We start from the raw sequence: 17,713 nt of genomic DNA, 5'->3' as shown, positions 1-17,713 counted from the left end.
AATACTATGCAGCTGTCAGAAATGATGAAGTCATAAAGTTTGAAAATAAGTGGATCAACATGGAAAGTATCATGTTAATTGAAAAGAGTCAAAAAGAAAGAGACAGACACAGAAAGATTGCGCTCATTTGCGGAATATAAAACAACAGAATGGGAAACTAACACCGAAGAATAGTAGCAATAAGTACCAGGAGGCCTGCTCCACGGCTTGGAAGCTGACCTCACATGCTGCGGGAGAGGGCAGCTCAGATAGAGAAATGAACACCAACTAAACTGTCATGGAGGATCCACTCAGGATGGGAGAGGCAGGTTGAAAGCAGACTATAGACTGAACAAGACAGCCACCCAGTATCTCCATTGCAAACCATAACACCCATAAGGAGAGAGTGTATAGACTTTTGAAGTAGTCTCTGAAGATGTTTTGAATTTCTTTGGTTTCTGTTGTGTTGACTCCTTTTTCATTTCTGATTCGGTGTATTAGGGTTCTCTCTCTCTCTCTCTCTCTCTCTCTCTCTCTCTCTCTCTCTCTCTCTCCTCTTTCTCTTTCTGTGTGAGTCTTGCTAGTGTTTTATCAATCTTGTTTATTTTATCAGAGAACCAGCTCTTGGTTTCATTGATCTTTCATATTGTCTTTTGGGTTTCCATGTTGTCAGTTTTGGCTCATAAGTTTTATTTTTCTCCTCCTGCTTAGTTTGGGCTCCTGTTGTTGGTCCTTTTCTAAGGCCTTGAGCTGTGAAGACAAGTTATCTATGTAGGCCCTTTCTTCCTTCCTGAGTAATACTTGCAGATCTATACATTTTTCCCTTAAAATGGCTTTAGCTGTGTTCCATAGATTCTGGTAAATAATGTCTTCATTCTCATTTGTTTCCAGGTATCTTTTGATTTCTTCTTTTATTTCCTTCTGAACCCACTCGTTGTTGAACGTTGAATTGTTTAATTTCCAGGTGTTTGATTTCGTTCTCTGGTCTCTGGTTAATTAAGTTCTATCTTCAGTGCATAGTGGCCTGAAAAAATAATTGATACAATTTCTATCTTCATGATTCTTTTGAGGTCTGTTTTTTGACCCATCACGTGATCTCTTTTGGAAAATACACTGGAAAATAATGTGTATTCTTTCTTTCGGGGATGCAAAGCCCTGTTTAGATCTATTAGTCCTCTGTCTTCTATCTCTTCCTTCAAAGCCAGTGTTTCCTTGCTGAGTTTTAATCTTGTTAATCTACTTAGAGGTTATAGGGGAGTGTTGAAGTCTCAGCTACTATTGTGTTGCTAGCAATGTCCTTGTTAAGATCTGTTAGCAGTTGTTTTAAGTATTTAGCTAGTCCCTCATTAGGTACTTACACGGTTAGAACTATGATTTCTTGAGGCTGAATGTATCCCTTGATTAGTAAAAAATGACCTTTGCTTTCCCTTCTAGTGTTCTTCAACCTGAAGTTTATCTTTTCGGATACTAGTATGGCCACCCCAGATTTTTTGAAGGAGTTGTTTTCTTGTAGGATTGTTTTACATCCTTTGACTTTGAGTCTTTGTTTGTTCTGACTATTCATATGTGTTTCTTGTAGGTAGCAAAATGTTGGGTTTATTTTTCGAATCCATTTTGCCACTCTGTATTTTTTTTTCTTTTTTCTTTTTGAGTCACACCCAGTGGTGCTCAGGGGTCACTCCTGGCTCTGCACTCAGGAATTACCCCTGGCTGTGCTTGGGGGACCATATGGGATGCTGGGAATCAAACGCAGGTTGGCCACGTGTAAGGGAAAACGCCCTATCCGCTGTGCTATCACTCCAGCCCCCGCCACTCTGTATCTTTTAATTGGTGCATTTAAACCATTGACATTGAGAGAGATTATTGTCATGGGGCTTTGTGCCATCTTTCTATAGGGATTTTTGTGCTTGTAGGGGTTTTTCTTATCTCACAGCGGCCCCTTTAGTCCTTCTTTTAAGTTTGGTTTTGAGTCTATGAAGTTCCTGAGGTGTGGTTATCCATGAAATAGTGTATCGTTCCTTCGAGCTTTAGTGAGAGTTTAGCTCGGTAAAGTATTCTTGGTGAAGTGTTCATTTCATTGAGCTTTTTCACTATATCCCACCATTGTTTTCGGGCTTGGAGGGTTTCCTCTGATAGGTCTGCTGTAAACCTAAGGGGTGCTCCTTTGTATGTAATTTTCTTTTTTGTCCTTGCTGCTTGTGTTTTCTTGTATTGTGTCTCTATCGGTGGCATCCATCATAATGACTATGATATGTCTTGGAGTCTTTTTATTAGGGTCTCTTTTAGCCGGCACCCTTCAGGCTCCTTGGATCTGGATGCCTGCCTTCTCCAGCTCTGGGAATTTCTTAGCAATGATGTCCTTAACTCTATTTTCTTTCATTGGGCTTACTCCCTGTCCTTCTGGTACTCTGATTATTCTTATATTGTTCTTCTTGAGGTCATCCCCTAGGACTCTGATTCGCCCTAGAGCTATTTTGAGGTGTTTTGCTATTACTTGTTGTTTCCTGTAAGCTTTTTGCAACTCATATTCAAGCTCACCGATTCTGTCTTTGGCTATAGCCATTCTACTGTTGAGGTCACCTACTGAGTTTTTTATTTCATGTACTGATTCCTTTATTCGTGTCACTTCTGTTAGTAGCTTTGAAATTTCTGCTCTCATTTCTTCCTGTATTTTCTTGGTGGACGATTCCATTATTTATTTCATATCCTCCATTAATTTATTGGCTGTCTGTTCCATGGTTATTTTGAGTTCATTGAACATATTCAACACTTCATCTCTGAATTCTTTATCTGAGAGATCGTATTTGTGGGTAACCCCTGTTGAGGCTTCTGGAATCTTTTTTTCATCCTCCTCTAATGGTCGGGATTTTCGCTGTTTCTTCATATTGTTCTGGAACTATAGAGGTGGAACCTTCCAGTTCTCTATCCAATGCTGGATGAGCTAAATCAATAATGGTAGCCTTTTTTCCCTTCTAGAATACTTCCTTATTCTCAGGCCCTCCTCCTGGTTTATGTGAGGCCTCTAGTGAAGATTTGGAGGATATGTTTTTTTTTTTTATAAAGGGCTTGTTCAGCTTCTTTTGTTCACTGATATTTTTGGTGAAATTAGAATAGCTAATGGACTACTGTCATATAGTGATTGAGATGGCCAGGTTGTTCTTCAAAGAAATAGGTTATACAGATTGTGACCTAAGTCTGAAATGCAGTGAAGGGGGGAAAATAACTGTGCTCCACAGGAGACCACACCCCTGCTGTTGTGGCTACACCCCCTGGCGTAGAGGCCATGCCCGCAGCCACCTGTTGGGGTAAGCAGTGGAGTGAGGGCCGTTTGCAGGGGCGCCTGGGACCGGATTCAGTTCTGTTTTAAAGATGAAGAAAGCAATGCGCATTACAGAACTTAAAAGGCCTAATTTAAAAGAGCGTTTACAAATAAACATAGAGGGAAAGATATCCAGACCACTACCCTTTAGTTTGGGGGATACGCACAATTTATTAATTACCCTTTCATGTTGGTATGAGACTTTCAACATTTGATTGAGCAAGAAGATTATATTTAAAAAAATTCACTTTTATATTTTTGCCTGAAAAGAAATTGAAATATGAAGGAAGAAATTAATCTTCTCTGAGCTAATGACATGTATCCTGAAAGGGAGATAAGGAGCTTTTATTGAATTTGGTTAACTTTAGATTGCTTTCAGCTACTGTATTTCTGTTCATCAATATAATTTATTCTTTTCGTTTCATATAATTACATCCTAAAGCCTGGTGAATTACTTAGACCAGTAAGAAATTGTATTGTATATAAAAAGAGAATTGCTGCCCATTGACTATTGATTGACATGCACTATTAATCCCATAGACGATTAAAATATAATTCTCCTTGTTTGTTGTGGTTTTGCGATATCAAGTTATGTGCTTAGGATCTTCCAAAAGGATCTTAGAGCCTTTGTGGTGAGATGATGGTCATTATAAACTTATTATAAACTGATTTCTGTCTAGTAAAGTTTTCATTTTACTGCTAAATCAGCTGATTATTATTTTGAATCTGGGACTAGAAAGGCAAACAAAAATTGTAATGCTAATGTAGCCCATCAGAGTTTGAACCAGTGTCTGCTTTCTATGAATAATGGGGAAATAGATTTCTTATGGTGAGTTTCTGACAGTTCCTGGCTACTGCTACTGCCTTTGGTTCTTTCTCCTTTCCTGAGCATGATTCTCCTGTCTTGTGATAATGTGCAGCCCCCCACCCAAGTAATGGCAGTGTCTTTTCTGCAATTCAGCCATGTTTATTTCAGCCACAGTCAGTTTCTGCTGCTTGCTGGGAAGAACCCCAGCTCATGCACACAGAATAAATTAACCTTAGGTGTTGAGGCTTGGTGAGTGGACCATGGTGAATGGACTGAAAATTACTTTTTCCTAAGAAAAATTCTACTTGCTTATATTTGTTTGATCGTTACAGGAATGCCTAAATTGGTATTAAATGTGTCACCTAAATGTTTATCAAGATTGCCTTCAACAAATTGTAGCCTTTCCATAATAGTTTCTAGCAAATATTTACTTTTGAAAATGCATCCCTTTTTATGAAACATTCTTTTTTCTGTCCTAAGTCTGCAACTATACATGACCTTCGCTATCTTAAAATTTCTCTGGCTAGATAGTTTTGTCAGTTGTCGCGCGCCGCTTCGTCCAGCGAAGAAACACGCAACTCGGAGATCCTTTTGGCTGCGATTTATTTAGGAACTTTCTCATGCGTTGGAGAAGAAATCAGGAAAGGGGACGTGGAGTAAGGCGGAAAAAGGGACGCATGAGGGAGAACCGACTAGCTAGGTGACCTCCCCCCTTATATACCTCTCGCTGCCTGCTTACGCCCACGTGTCTGCATCTGATAGGTTAGTTACAGCTTATGGGCGTGGCAAGACATCCTGTTTCCTTATTAGGAGTTGTTTACGAAGCACGGTGCAATTAACAAGAAACAGGTGTTGTTTACGAAGCATGGCCCCGTAGGTAGAGGCTCTCCACAGTTCCCCCTTTTTGTTTTAGAAGAACAAGTCTGTGTAGGGACCTCGGCCCCCTTGGCCTTACCCGTCATTGGGAGCCCTCTCCCTTGTAGGTCCCTGTCTTAGGTTGGTCCAAGGGTCAGGTGGGTATAATGCACCCTTTCAAACTCCTCAACTACAGGAGGTCCCCTGCAGTTAAGGGTTCTCAGCTGCACAATACCTTTGCTACATCCAGCTAGACCTGATTGTTCTAAGCAAGATTATTGTTTCAGAATTGCAAGCCAAAGCTGCGGGGATTGCTGTGCCTCCAGGGCCACGAATGCCTGTAAATATCACGCCTTTGTAAATAGTTGTTCTTGCTGCATTTTATATAGACACCAGGCAAAAAACCAAAGCAGTGAGAAGCAATAAGGATAGTACTACTCCCACCTCCACCCACTCTTTGATAGAATAGAGGGGACTTCTACTCTGGTCTTATTATTAAGGTGGGTAAGGAAGGGATTAAAGCAGGCCATGGTGTAGCAATGGCCCAAAAAGCTGCTTCTTCAGCTCATATCATCACAGGAACCAGGCTGAACAGGAGCACCAGTTTCCACCTCTTGATCTCCTGGAGGCGCGGTCTTCCATGTCAGGCGTTCAGGAATCCACACTGGTTCTGCCCTGTCCTGTGGAAAAACACAAACAGAACCCCTGGCCCAGGTTAACACGGGGTCCGGGCCGTGCCATTCACCAGAAAGGATATTCTTCCATTTAACATATCCTTGGCACACAGGGATCTTTGAAGAGTGCCTGTCTGCTGAGGAAGTGCCCTTATCATTAATAATAAAAAAATTTAGAGTTCTCGAGGGGGCCATCCCAGGCCAACTCCCCCTTTTTGTTTTATTAGGAAATTCAGGCTGCATGCGTGTATTGCCAGCAGCAGTAAGAGCTTGCTCAATTTTGCAAAGGGCTTCTCTAGCTTCGGGTGTGATAGTCCGTGGGGAAGAAAGAGAAGGATCACCTTGAAGCATATTGAATAAAGGTTTTAAGTCATAGTTAGGTAATTTAAGGTATCCCCTTATCCAATTAATGTCTCCCAACAAACGTTGGAAATCATTAAGTGTGTGTAAGTGGTCAAGCCGAAGCGTAATTTTTTGGGGATGTACTGCTTTGGGGGTTATCTTAGCGCCTAGATATTGGACAACTGTTCCTTTCTGAATTTTTTCAGGGGCAAAAATTAAATTGGCACTTTGTAAGAGCGAGGTTAATTTGAGTAGGGCATTATTAAGAGCGTTTTCGGATTTTGCTGCCAGCAGGATATCATCCATATAATGCACACATTGTACTTTCGGGAAACACTTTCGCAAAGGAGCTATGATGGAACCTACGTATAGCTGGCAAAGAGTGGGGCTATTTGTCATCCCTTGAGGGAGGACTACCCATTCATATCGCTTATCTGGTTGCTCATGGTTCTTAGAGGGTAATGTGAACGCAAAACGGGGAATATCCTGTGGATGTAACGGAATAGGGAAAATGCAATCTTGTATGTCAATGGCAATTACATGCCAATCTTTTGGTAAAGTGGTTAATAAAGGCAGGCCACGTTGTACAGGCCCCATCACGCGCATTTGAGCATTAACAGATCGAAGATCATGCAACAAACGCCATTTACCGGATTTCTTTTTAACTACGAAAACAGGAGTATTCCAAGGGGATACAGAAAGACGTAAGTGTCCAGCTGACAATTGTTGATTAACTAAGGCTTCAGCTGCATCTAATTTTTCAGAGGATAAAGGCCACTGTGGAACCCACACCGGGTCCTCTGTTAACCATGTTATGGGGATGATTTCCACAGCGGCCCCTATAATAAATTTTGGTCAGCAGAAACAGCAATAGGGCGCGAAGAAGTGCAAAGCCTAACTTCCATCTTAGCTAGAACATCTCGTCCCCAAAGGGAAAAAGGCAAATTCAGTATAAAATGCTGGAAGCTATCCCGGTGTCCCTCGTCATCCTTTCAGGTGAGGTGACATGCACTCACTTCTGGGGTACTGAGGTACCCCAGGCCCTGCAACTGCTGAGCAGAAGCCTGTGTGGGCCAGGCAGAAGGCCAATCCTTAGTGGCTATTATGCTATGGTCTGCTCCAGTGTCAAGGAGTCCCATGATCCCTCTTCCTTCCACTATTAATTGCATCATGGGTATCGAGGGATAAAGAGATGGACGGGTCATGGATGGTTCTCGGGGCCTTCCTTTCTTTTTTGGGGCGCGTCCCTCCATCAGCGGGGTTCCCCTAGAGGCCTCGCTTTCCACGTCCGAACCCTCCTCTCGCTCAGAGGCTACAATGCCATGACGGCTGCCTCTGTTCAACAGTTCCTTCTTTGTCTCTCCTAACGCTACTTGTCCTGGTTGTACGGCTTTATCGCACTTCTGATCCTCCAACCAACTTCTAACGAACTTACTAAACGAGAAAGGGAGGCGCAGCTCCTCAATACAGCCACAGAAAGCAAAAACGAAAAAACAAAGGGAAAGACAAACAAACATCCAACCAACAAACAAAACATACACATCCATGGATATTATTGTCCTGACTCACCACAGGAACTTGATCGTCACGACTTCTCGTGAACCTTAGTCCTGACTTACCACAGGAACCTCATCGTCACGACTTCTCGTGAACCTTCGTCCTGACTTTACACAGGAACCTGATCGTCACGATTTCTCGTGAACCTTAGTCCTGAATAAATCGCAGCAAGTTCTGAATCCACCAGAGGGTACTGGAGGTCGGGTTCCCCGTACGGGCCACCAGCTGTCGCGCGCCGCTTCGTCCAGCGAAGAAACACGCAACTCGGAGATCCTTTTGGCTGCTATTTATTTAGGAACTTTCTCATGCGTTGGAGAAGAAATCAGGAAAGGGGACGTGGAGTAAGGCGGAAAAAGGGATGCATGAGGGAGAACCGACTAGCTAGGTGACCTCCCCCCCCTTATATACCTCTCGCTGCCTGCTTACGCCCACGTGTCTGCATCTGATAGGTTAGTTACAGCTTATGGGCGTGGCAAGACATCCTGTTTCCTTATTAGGAGTTGTTTACGAAGCACGGTGCAATTAACAAGAAACAGGTGTTGTTTACGAAGCATGGCCCCGTAGAGGCTCTCCACAGTCAGTAGCCTTATGTTCACTTGATAGAGGCAGCTGGAGACCCAGAGAGTGAAGGGCTCCTTCACTCTTAGGAGAGTGAAGGAGGGTGAGTGAGGCAGACGCCATGGAGGTGCATGGGCAGCTTCTTGTCAGTTTCCTTAGAAACAAATCAGAAAATAGAGCTTTGAAAGTCAATGGCGGGGAATGCCGAACGAGTAGGAACCAGATGCAGCTATAAGACTTGGGGTTCCAGCGAATGCTTGCAACCATGTATGCGGACTGTGAACTAAGCTTTTGCCCCACGCCGGCTAATGGAGGAAATATCCTTCTCCCTTGGTCTCTCCTCCCTTCCGGGGGAGAAGGCGTGGTGTCCGACATTTTACGGGTCCTTTGTGCAGGTATGAACTTTGTGGCGCGAAAAAAAAATGTGTGCTTTGAACTTGAAACCGGGACACCTGGGCAGGCTCAGGCCGGGGCCGGAGCTCGGGCTCCAGCCGAGATTCGACCTGGGTGGCCATGCCTCTGCACAGCCGCGGGAATGCCGAACGACCAGGAACCAGAGGCAGCTATAAGACTGTGAACTAAGCTTTTGCTCCATGCTGCTCCAGGAAGGGAAATGATTCAATTTCCAACTTTAATCTCCCTGCATTTAATTACTAAAATACAGAAATTGTATCAGTAGAAAACTGTATCACTAGAAAACTCAATATCAAATATTTCCTTGTCAATAGGGCTGTATTCTTGGGGGATAAATTCCAACAAAAATAGTTAGTCTGTGTTGAAACTCCAACAACAGTAGTGAGTTTTGTGTTGAAATATGGAATGTAATCAAGGTAAAGTGAAGAGTGAAATTTATCATTTACCCAGGCGGGAGTGGGGGGTGGGGGTGGGAGGCATACTGGGGTTTTGGGTGGTGGAATATGGGCACTGGTGAAGGGACGGGTGTTTGAACATTGTATAACTGAGACATAAGCCTGAGAACTTTGTAACTTTTCACATGGTGATTCAATAAAATAAATTTAAAAAAAACAAAGAAAGTCAATGGCACAACTTGAATTTTAACAGTTTTAAAAAAAAGTTTTTTTCATTTCATCGAATAAAAATACTAGCAGTGGCATTTATCTTTTTTTTCTTTTTTTTGCTTTTCGGGTCACACCCAGCGATGCACAGGGGTTACTTCCAGCTCTACACTCACAAATTACTCCTGGCGGTGCTGGGGGACCATATGGGATGCTGGGAATGGAACCCGGGTTGACCTCGTGCAAGGCAAACGCCCTACCCGCTGTGCTATCACTCCAGCCCCTATCTTTTCATTTCTAACCTTGTGCCCAGCACTGTGCTGAACATTTCACCAGCGGGATTTCCTGTAATATACACTTAAATGAAAGGGAAAGCCTTTGTTTTATTGACTGGTTCTGAGTATTGCTGGATCGGTGTGGACCCTTGATTAGGTATCCATGGTAACTAATAGAAGTTTATACTTTCTTTTTAGCGTGCCATTAATGGAGTTATTATTATTTTATTTTATTCCTTTTTATAGGCTACACATTATAAATGAAAAAAGAAGTTATTCTATAACACATGGGTTCATTTTCTAGGACTTTCCTGTAGACTATTTTCCCTTGCAATCTTGATTAACCTGCACTGTACTGGGAAGTGTGGTAGATCCAAATGTCCAGAGGGTACCTGGGCATCCAGAGGTTGTAAAAGCACAGGGTCTCCTGGATTCCAGTGCTATGTCACCTCCTTGTATGGATATGTTGGCCTTTTAAAAGATATATTAAGCATAAATATCTTTTTTTTCCCAAGAGAATATGCTTATTACTTTGATTTTGGAAAAAATACAGATCGGTAAAAAAACCCTTTACTTCCATAACCGAGAGTAAACCTACGATAACACTAACAAAAATCCCTGCATTTTTCTTTCACATTCAGTTGCTTAGGGAATTTATATGCAGTATATAAATTTCTAAAAATACAAATATAATATATTTTCATAAATGTAATTGAAGGTGTGTTTATATAAATTTGGGAAATACTATGCATATAATTTTTCTCTGACTTTAAAATATTTCACACTTTTAAAGATCATTAAATATTAAATGCTTTTCAAAGTTATAGACTTAATGGATATATTATAATATCTAAAGTGAGTATGTTATTTCCTGTTGTGACAGATATTTTCCATGTTGATGTGTAAGGCAGTGCTAACTTCTGAAGCCCGTATGTCAGTAGAATTGAGTACCAGTACTCAATTCTTAGTAGCTTTATAAAATAAATAATTAGTTCTTAATCACATAAAATTGAGTTGTTCTTGGTTTGCCTTTAAGACTTAGGCTGCCTGAGAGACTTAGGCTCCATCCTCATTCTACTCTACCCTCTTCCACTAGTTGCTTCTAGTAGTTACCTGTAAATCGTGTTTATTTCAGCCACCTAAAAGAGAAAAGACTTTGGAGGATATCTTGTGAAAATGTTGCATAGATCACAACATTTCAGCTTATACTCTATTGGCTAAAATTCTTCAAATCACAACAAACTACAAAAGAGTCTCAAAAAACTACTTTAGTGCATTATTAGAAAGAAGAATAAATAGGTTGTTAATCATCTTGTAGTATTCAGTGTTTAGAATTGTTAGAAGATTAATACTTTGACTTCTTAGTTTGAGATGAACATGGAGTATTCAATCAGAGTTGTGTTTTTTAATCTTGTTCTCTTTTAATGATTAAGCTACGGTTTCATAGGTTTTCATGGCTATAAAGAAGGGAGAGTGATGTATGCCATAAGGAATTATTCATAAAGTATAAAGAAACAAAATGTATCTTTCTTTTGGGGGATCTGAACTGAGTGGATGTTTCTGCCACCAAAACTTAATGTAATAACAAATAAAAAGCACCAACAAAATATGAAAATTCTTATTGCTTTTGCAATAACACCTGAATGAATGTCAAACTATATTCAATGTATAGCACAATAGATATTTTATAATATTTATATTTCTCTTACATAATTGGCTGATATTTTCTAGAGAGATGAATGTATATGAAGTAAAAATTTCCATAAATTTGTAAGAAAATGAAAATTTTTCTTTCCACGGGAACAGAATAAATATTACCTGAGGAATTCTACCTTTCAGATGCTACACTATTCCCCAAGGTAGTTGTTACAGGAGTTGGCAATGTTTAACAGATGTTCATAAATAGTACCAAGTCTCCACTTGAGTTTTCTAGGTTATCTACAATAAAGTCAGGCAAAGAATTGAGAAAGTTTAAAAACAGAAAAAGTACTGCTTGATCTACCTCCGAACGAAAACCAGATGAATAAACAAGTTACCTCAATTATGTATTTTCTTCCTTTTCAATCAACTTGGAACAAGCTAAGGGATTTGTGAGTCTGTTATTTCTTTCAAATTAAATGTGGACTAAGCATTAGAATATTTTTTATCTCCAGGCCTTTATTTGAGCAAATATACCAATCCCTTCAGTATGAGGAAAAGGAAACAGATGGGCTGTGGATAACAGGGGGAGGGGGGAATAGCTGTGCTAGAAGTATTTGATATGCAAAAATCAAACTTTTCACAGTGTCTTCAAGGTGTTGGATGTAGCACTGAAAAGTAACATAAATATATATTTTTATAAGTAGCCTATAGATGAATATCACGGATATGAGAAAATCCAGATCCTTTCATGACTTTCTACTTGCTCAGAATTTCTTATTACTCTTTTCAAATTCAGTTTAAATTTGACACGGCCAGTTGTATAGGACATAGTCATGGTCTGCCTTTGCAACTGGTCCCCTTGTGCTTATTTCTGGGACATTTTTTGATAAATGAAACTCAGGCAACTCTGCAGTGACCCTGCAAGCTTCAACCATATACTGCCCCCTCCTCTAGTACCTTTTGTTTTAACTACAGTAAGTATGCTGTATATTACATCTCTGGTACATATTTTATGACTGAGAGTTTGTAACTTTAGATACTCTTCTCCTTCACCCTTTTTTTGGCAGCCATAAATTTGATTTTAGATCTTTGTTACTCTGAGTTTGAATTTGATTTCTGTTGTTGTTATATGGGAAAGGGGGACTTTTTTGTTTATTAGCTACCATGTAAGGCTTTTTTTTTTTTTTTGGCTTTTTGGGTCACACCCAGTGATGCTCAGGGGTTACTCCTGGCTTTGCACTCAGGAATTACTCCTGGCGGTGCTTGGGGGACCATATGGGATGCCGGGGATCAAACCCGGGTTGGCCGCGTGCAAGGCAAACACCCTACCCGCTGTGCTATCGCTCCGGCCCCTCCATGTAAGCCTTTTGTCTTTTTGTTCAAATTATTTGACCTAAAAATAATGCTCTTAGGAGGCATCCATGTTATCTCACGTGGTAGGATCTTTTTATAACATATTCCATTGTCTGTAGAGAAAATTAAAAAAAAATATTGACGCACCATGATTTACAAAGTTATTTATAGTTGGATTTGATTTGGGTGGAACTATAGCATAGCAGGTAGGGCGTTTGCCTTGCACGCAGCTAACCTGGGTTTGATTCTTCCATCCCTCTCAGAGAGCCCGGCAAGCTACTGAGAGTATCTCCCCCACATGGCAGAGCCTGACAAGCTACCTGTGGCGTGTTCAATATGCCAAAAACAGTAACAAGTCTCACAATGGAGACTTTACTTGTACCCGCTCGAGCAAATCGATGAACAACAGGACGACAGTGCTGCAGTGCAGTGGATTTAGACACACTATGTTTCAATACCAGTCCAACCACCAGTAACTGATAATATCTTAGAAAAATGAAGAACATTCCTTACGGGATAACTATGGGCTGACATCTCACAATATTTGATACATAAGAAATAGATTATGTAAATTGGCATAAGCCAGGAAGTAATTTTCAAGATTAATCTGGTATTTCAAGTTTTCATAAGTGCCTCTGAGCATAGATGACAATCCGTATTGATTTGTCTGTGGTCAATTTAGACATATTAATTTTTTCCATGTTACTTTTAATAGCAATCCCATTCACCCTTGAAACTATATTCATTCATGCAGTAAAGTAAATTATTACCTTGTTGGTAATTTTTATCCTTAAAAAAAATGCCCAAATTTTAGGATGGAATATGTAAGGTATAAGTAAAATGCCATGTGTCATGCAACTTTTAAATTAAGGAAAAGCATGAGGAAAAGGATCTTTGTTACACTGTTAGGGGTGATTGCAGGAATCGGACATAAAATCAGTTGAATAGGATGATGCTTAATTGTGTCTGCAGACAACCTTATTTCATCTTTGTATTTCTGATTCCTTGAAAATATTCTAAGTTCTATCGGTCGTTACTGAATAGGAAAAACTAAACTATATAACCCAGGCAATACCCACCCCCCTCCCATCCAAGTTAAGAATTACCAATGCAGATTTCTCTTAGTTATACTAGATCAATTTTCTCCAGTCCTAATGGGTTATGTCCTTAAACTTGGATTAGCAGGAGGTAATCTAAGGATCTTCACACCTGAGAAAGCTCAGAGACATGAGGAAGGAAACTTCCAAGTAGGAAGCTTTATCTGCTATGATTCTTTGCTAGAAACTGGTCCAGGTTTCTCCTCAGGTTGGTCTTCCTGCCTAATGACACAACATAGACAGATCTGGTCAAAATGTAGAATAGACCGATTTTTGGTATTGCTAGGAATGACATTTTTTTTTTTACACAGTATTTTTTCAGTGACTCTTTTTCTTTTTTTAGAATCACCATGAGATACAGTTACAAAGCTTTCATGTTTCAGTTTGTCATACAACAATTGAACACAGATCCCTCCACCAGTGTACATTTTCCACCACCAATGTCTCCAGTACCTCCCCCCACCCATCCCACCTCTCCCCCTGCCTCTATGGCAGACAATTTCCTCCATACTCATTCTCTACTTTGGGGGAATTATGGTTTGCAATACAGATACAAAGAGGCTATTATGTTTGGTCTTTATCTATTTTTAGCCCATGTCTTTCATTCAGAACGATCCCTCCAGCCATCATTGACTCAGTGATTCCTGCTCTATTCCAGCTGTCTTGTCCCACAGCTCATGAGGCAGGCAACCAATCATGGAACAATACTGCTGGTCCTGTCTGTACTGTTCTTGGGTATTATTTTACATTCCAAAAATGAGTGCAGCCATTCTGTGTCTATCCTGCTCTTTTTCACTCATTTCACTTAGCATGATATTCTCCATGACCATCCACTTACAAACAAATTTTGTGATTTCATCTTTCCTAACATCTGCATAGTATTCCATCGTGTGGATGAACCAGAGTGTCTTTAACCAGTCATCTGTTCTCGGGTACTCACGTTGTTTTCAAATTCTGGCTATTGTGAACAGTGCTGGAATGAACATACAGGTACAGATATCATTTTTAAAGTAAAAACAGATTTTATTTGGAGGTTTTTTAGGAAAAGAACAGAGGGAGAGAAAGTGAGAGAGAGTAACATGCTCAAGGCAGAATATGAGCTTCTCCAGAGATGAAGCGAGCCCCTACGTACATCCCAGCATTACATATGAAAGTACACATCTCAGGAGGGGAGATGTGGGTGACACGTGTGCTTGGGTACCACTTGTGCTTGGCCACGTGGGCACAAGCAGCACATGGGCTCGGGCAACATATGCACCTCATCTGTCAGGTTTTTTCTTTCTTTTTGGGCCATGCCCTGTGATGCTCAGGGGTTATTCCTGGCTGTGCACTCAGGAGTTGCTCCTGGTGGTACTCAAGGGACCATATGGGATGCCAGGGACCGAACCTGGGATGGCCACGTGCAAAGCAAAGGCCCTCCCCATTGTACTATTACTCTAGCCCCTTATCTGCCATTTTTTAAACCATTCTTTATTTAAAAAATTAAAACTCAGATAAAAAAGAAAAGAAGACCCAGTATACCAGCCATTTACCTGGCAGAGTTCTTATTGCTTAAGGTCAGGCCAACATTCTTGCCCTTGAGTTGATTTTCTTAGTCAAAACCCTCAGAAATCTTAGTGTTTTTCTCCTCCTCTCTGTGAATACTGGAAGCATCTTCCTTTAGCTGGACGAGAAACTTTTTGTTGTATTTGACATTTGAGTTTTTCTTAGAATAGGAGTCTTTCTCAACGTAGCAACACATCTACTGCCATGACTGTACCTTTCAGCCTCACGTTAGTTGAAATTTAAAGGGGTCTTTTGTGAGTGTTGCAGTTCCTGAAGAAGGCAGGTAGCTAAAATTTCCCATGTGGCCAAAAAAAAGGAAACATAATGATAGAGAATTTTATTTCCATTACCTCTGTTTTAACTTTCGTAGCTGAATGGCACTCAATTTAATACCAGGTTGAACAACTTTCTTTTTGTTCAGCTTCCTTTGATTTAAGCAAAGTAGTTGAAATGATTGTGGTCATTGTAGGAGTTAGATATTGAGGTACTGTTTCATGTCTGTTGTAATTCTCTCTAGCTTTTATAAGCTTATTTACAGCCTTTCCCCCATTAAAACGTTAAAACTCTTAATGTAAAACTGTATCAATGATTGATAAACACCATCTGCAGCTCTACTATCTTATTGATTTTCACTTTCTATTTTCGATAATAATTTTTTTACATTTTAGATACCAGGAGGGTATCATTTTCCAGACCATTGGACACCAATTGATACTCAGTAATTTATTGAGAAAATATTTTCGATATTTGTGTTTGATGAAGAGAGAGAAAGCTAACAAATCAACAAGTAATTTATAGACAAAGAGGAGTTCTTGGGCAAAAATGAACAAGTGGCGAAATTCTGGGGATATAGGATGGTCAAGGAAGACTTCGCTGAGAAGGAGACATCAAGTTGATTTGAAATAATGAAAAGGAGCCAGTCTCGAGAAGAATCAGAAGTGAGGGGTTTCTTTGTAGAGATACCAGATGGGGTTTATATTTTGAATAGTTGGTGACTGTGTCATTTTGAGAACTGCAAAGCAAACTGGTGAAATTGAAAGTGTACTAGGATTAGATCTGCTGTGATTAATAAGGACTTTATAGGTCTAGATCCCTATATTAGAGATAATTCTCAGTGAAATGGGGCCATACTAAAACCCTATATTAATTGGATGTTGCCTCGACAGAAAATCCCAGAACTAAATGAGCAGTTTGTTTTTGCTCACATGTCTGCATGTTGTCTGTTCCTGAGTGTCTGGTGCTTTTTAACTCCCTTGGTTAAAATCTGTTGGTTGGGCCCAGGTCATCCATGTGTTTCTCGTCCTCATTAGAACAGTGGGCTAGATGTGGGGTTTCCTCACATGGGAATTGCCAAAATACATCTGGCAGCAAATCCAACTACTATTCTGTGTCAAGCCTTAGGTAGCAACAATTGGGTTAATATTCTATTGTTTGAGCCCAAAGTCCAAAGGCCATGTGTGACAGGTATACTTGGTAAAGATTGGGCCTCTAGACAGGAGTGAAAAATGGGGCCAATAACTCATTACCCTTAAATATTACATTAAAATTTCACCAGAGAACTAGGACTTGGGATGTTGCTGAAATAGTTAGTGAACGTGCTTTGTGTGTGGGAACCCAGAATTCCATCTTGGAACCACATGATACCCCTACCTCTGCCAGGAGTGATCCCTAAGTATCAAGCCCCAGGCCTCAAATAAATGAACAAATAAATAAAAGATCTTAGACTGAGGTTGCCAACTCTCTTAGGTTTCCCATGATTAGAGTCTTCTGGGATAATTGACTTTTGGTGCTAAAACCTAGAAAGTTCTTGAAAAAGTTATTTCTCTTTTCCATTTTTTTTGTGCCCTTGTATACTTTAAGTGATGAAGACATTGTTTGTGGAAAACATTGATACAGAATGATTCAGTCACACTAGTATGGGTTGTGGTGAATGGATTATCAGGGCTTCCGGGAAAGGGTAGACTGCTATTATGATTATTATGGTGAGGAAAGTTGGTAGTTTAGATGATGACGGTGGCAGAAGAGCTAGAGAAAAATAAATGCCTTTGGGATTTATTTGGAGGTAGAGCTTGTGGAACTTGCTGATGTATGCAATATTGTGGATTAAAAAAAGGAGCTGAAGATTTGTGTGAGCAGTTGAATATGCTTTTTGCAGGAATATAGCGTACTGAATAACCTATAGCAAATTTAAAGTATTATTGCAAGAATATAGTAATAAACCTTTGCCCACGAATTCATGCTGTATTTAGTAGTGGCATATTTCTTTTTGAAACCTTGCTTGATAAATCAATGGATTAAGTGTGGAAGTTATATTTGTATTGGGTCCTATAATATGCAAACAAATTATACCAGAAAAATGATTGTACTTACAGATATAATCTACCTAATAACTTGTTTCAGCTCCTCTGACATATCATAACACTTCGTTTCTATAATCAGGAAAGCCATGGATGTGGGAATATTGGTATGTTGTCTTTCTTTGAATTTGCCAAGGACTCAACTATAATTTTTCATTTTCATCATGAATTTTCAGTACATTATTTTGGATGACATTGTACTTGCTATAAAAAAAGCATTCAAATGGGACTCAGAATGCCTGAATTTTAATTGTGGAATTTGTTTCCAGTTATTCCCACCCATTTTTTTTTCATCTGGACTTTATTGATCTAATTAAATTACATTAAGAATTGAAAT

At 40.0% G+C, this 17,713-nt stretch overlaps 1 protein-coding gene across 1 annotated transcript in view; it reads left to right on the top strand.

The window, feature by feature from the left end:
* The window catches only part of SUCLG2 (succinate-CoA ligase GDP-forming subunit beta), a 366,012-nt gene that overhangs the window by 88,233 nt on the left and 260,066 nt on the right, over positions 1–17,713 (top strand). The window lies entirely within an intron of this gene.

The sequence above is a fragment of the Sorex araneus genome, chromosome 4 (assembly GCF_027595985.1).
Source record: "Sorex araneus isolate mSorAra2 chromosome 4, mSorAra2.pri, whole genome shotgun sequence".
NCBI classification, from domain to species: Eukaryota; Metazoa; Chordata; class Mammalia; order Eulipotyphla; family Soricidae; genus Sorex; species Sorex araneus.
The sequence above is the reverse complement of the archived record's forward strand: the minus strand, read 5'-3'. Positions and strand labels throughout refer to the sequence as shown.